The sequence below is a fragment of the Scylla paramamosain genome, chromosome 14, assembly GCF_035594125.1.
Source record: "Scylla paramamosain isolate STU-SP2022 chromosome 14, ASM3559412v1, whole genome shotgun sequence".
Lineage (NCBI taxonomy): Eukaryota > Metazoa > Arthropoda > Malacostraca > Decapoda > Portunidae > Scylla > Scylla paramamosain.
In genome coordinates this window covers 793,120-796,668 of record NC_087164.1, presented here as the reverse complement: position 1 = coordinate 796,668, position 3,549 = coordinate 793,120, and positions in this window count along the sequence as shown.

Genomic DNA, 3,549 nt, shown 5'->3' with positions numbered 1-3,549 from the left:
AGGTCCCCCAGTCTCGGGAATCAACCAGCAAGTGCCGTAGTCAAAGGAACCAGACAGTCATCACAATAAAGCCGTGTCCCCGGACATGAGGAAACGAGGCAGCAGCAGAGATTCACCCCAGCGGTCTCGCACATAAGAGTATTTCCGCGGAAAGGCAGCGGTTTGAGTAATTTCTCCCATTTGTGCAGTGGCCTTCCATCTCCGCTGCCAACCCTCGACTGCCATTCGAATGGCTGAATACGGATCTCTAAAGGGCACAGGGCTTGAGGGATGAGCTTGGGTGGTTGCCTCCTAGCCAGCCTCTCAGCCTTCTCATTACCTGGAACTCTTACTTGGGCGGGGACAGAACAGAACAAAACTTGATAACCCTTACGTTTTAAAAGGTACAACTACTTGTGAATAGATAAAATAAGGGGGTGATGGGATGGTGATAAATATTGCAACGCAGAAATAGCACTACGTGAATCACTAAAAATTGTAAAAGATCCTATGGGAAGTGTAAAAATAATACGAAGAGCTACGATAACAGCAGCTAGTTCTGCTATAAAAACGGAAACAACCCCAAGGAGGCTGGCGCCCCTACAGGAAAAAGTGAACACAACACCATAACCAACTCTAACATCAGACTTAGAACCATCAGTAAACACCGGGGTGGAGCCACAATTAGAAGAAAATGTTCTATTAACAAGGCGAAGGACTGGCAATGTGGTATTGAGCTCTTATTGATAATGAGAGGATCGTAGAAAGAGACATGCGAGAGCTGCCAATAACCACCCCTGGGATATCGATGAGGACACACAGGAAAAGCGGAAATGGATAACTTCTTTCTTGCAGCCACAACTCTGTACCCGAAAGGTTTAGGGAGACTCGGGGATTCTGCATACTTTAAGAAGCATGAATCATGGGACACTGCCACACAAGAAGCTGACTCAGGAAGGCGGTGCATTCTATGCCAGCACCTTAATAACCAGGACTGGCGACGTAGGTGCAATGGAAGGATGCCAACATTCACTAGCAGACTAGGAACTGGAGACGTCTGGAACGCATTAGTTGCCAGACTCACTCCAACATGGTGGACAGAGTCCAACATACGAAGACGAGCATATATAGCGGAAGAGTAAATTTTTGATCCAAAGTCTAATTTTGAGAGTATGAGGGTTCGATGTAAAACGAAGAGCGTTTGTCTATCAGCTCCCCAAGACAAATGAGATACTCATAAAACCCTCAGAAGAGACAGGACCTTCATGCAAGCTGTCTTCAAATGATGACGAAAGTGGGGCGCCCAGGTCAAACGACTGTCAAATATTAGACCCAGAAATTCTTTTGCCATAAAGATACAAATCCAGATCCGGATGGACTCCACGTATATAGCAAAAGTGCATGGCCAATGTCTTGGAAGGAGAGATGCGAAAACCTCTAGTCTCTGCCCACTGCGAAATCATAATAATAGTAAGCTGCAATTTCTTCTCAATTAGAGGCATCCGTGCAACAGAAAAGAAGACTGAAAGGTCATCGACATATAAACATCCACGTACTCCATTGGGAAGAACCCTGATGACACTGTTTATAGCAATAGCAGATAAAGTGACACTAAGAATACTACCCTGTGGTACACCATTATCTAATGCCTGAGCTTCAGACACAAAGCTCCCAACTCGCACCCATAAGAAACGGCAAGACAAAAACTGCTGAATAAAAATTTCAAGTAGACGACTTGTAGACCAAACTCACATAAGCTTTGTAAAATTTTGTGGCACTAAGCTGTGTCATACGCTTTTTCTAAATTTAAAAAAATACTGTGACATGAAGTTGGTTCGTTGCAAAAGCTTCACAAACAGAGGATTCCGAAGACAGAAGGGCATCAGAAGTAGATCGCATTTTTCGGAAGCCATATTGTACAGGCGACAAGTGATTGCCTCTCTCTAAAAAAAACATGTCTAATATTTATCATCTTTTCAAACAGTTTATAGATGCAAGAAGTCAAGATGGGGCGATGATTGGTCGCCAGCAGGTGATCCTTTCCCAGCTTGGGGATTGAACTGGAATAACTACTGCAGTTCTCCGTGATGAGGGAAAGTCACCAATGCTCCAAATACCGTTATACAGGTCTAATAAAAATCAATAAGCACTTTCGTGCATATGACGTAAAAAGGTATATGGGATGTCATCCTGTCCAGGTGACGAGTCATGGCATGCATAGTGTAATAAGTTTGTAAAATAACTTGTAGCCTCTTCACAAATATCAAAATCTGAAACTGACTGGTCTTGGTAACCGAGTTCTGGAAAACGCTGCCATTCAGCTCCATCCAGACGCCAATGCGGAAGACGAGACGGTGTTTCATACTTTGGGTTTTCCACCAAATTGGGGAAAAGATCACTGACATGCAAATCAGGCAACACCTACCAACTAAAATCTAAGAGGGCATTAGAAGAGCTGAGAGAAAGGTCTATGGCCGTAACATTATTTGTTTTACGGCCATAGATTTCGTAGTCGCCATGTTTAAAACCTCTAACCCCTCATCCTTTATAAAAGAAGCAAGTAAAGCTCCTCTGGGGGTTGGTAGTGCCGTCACCACATAGAGGATGGCAATCATTAAAATCCCCTAATATAATAAAATGGGAGGGAAGTTGCTGCAAGAGGCGGATGAGGTCTTCCCTCTCAACTACATCACCGGGAGGAAGGTAAAGGCTGCACACCGTGTATGGTCGACCAATAAAAACTGTAACAGCAACAGCTTACAGCGAAGAGTTAAGTTCTAGTTTTGTAAAAGGTATATCACGGCGTATGAGAACAGCAACGCCACCGTGATGCCCATCACCAACAATATAGTCAGAATAAAATACTTGGTAACCAGAGGGACTGGGAGGAACTGATTTTCCATTTTTTCCTGGAGACATACACAGGCTGGGGAAAGCTTGGATAATAAACAGTGAAGTTTTTCCCATGAAACACATAAAGCATGGCAGTTCCACTGAGGGAACTTGAAGATGATTAATTAGAGGGAGTTTGCAGGGAAGCAAGCGTGCCAGGCTTACCGCCGTGGTACCTTCACTAATCGGCGGGGCTTAGAAGGCCCTGCAGCATTAGGTTAGGATCTTTAGGTTCAACTATCCTTTTTTTGGTTATAGAATTAACGGCAATTCTAGAGGAAGATAACTTTTGCTGTTATACATCATGGAGCTCCTAAGTCTCCATGTTTTTGTCCATAGCAACGAATATGGCTTTGCCATAAGGGTAAACAAAAAAGCTGGGGTAAATTCTCTTTGGTTACTTGGTGGTGTTTCTTCAATCTCCTCGTGAAAGTTTTCCATTTGACGTCCACATACATTCACCTTACTAGGCCGTTTGTCTCCTAAATCTATGGACTCAGTCGAATTATGGAAATGCTTATGTAGTCCCTTAAAGGGCTTTCTAGAGGAGGAAACATTAGGTGAATGGAATTCAGCTTTATGCGTCACTTTATGTGGTGCAGGTTGATCACAAAGTGTGGACAAGGGAGAGAGTTTATTGCGTAAGGCAACTACAGCAGCAGCTTCTGAATGTTGAGA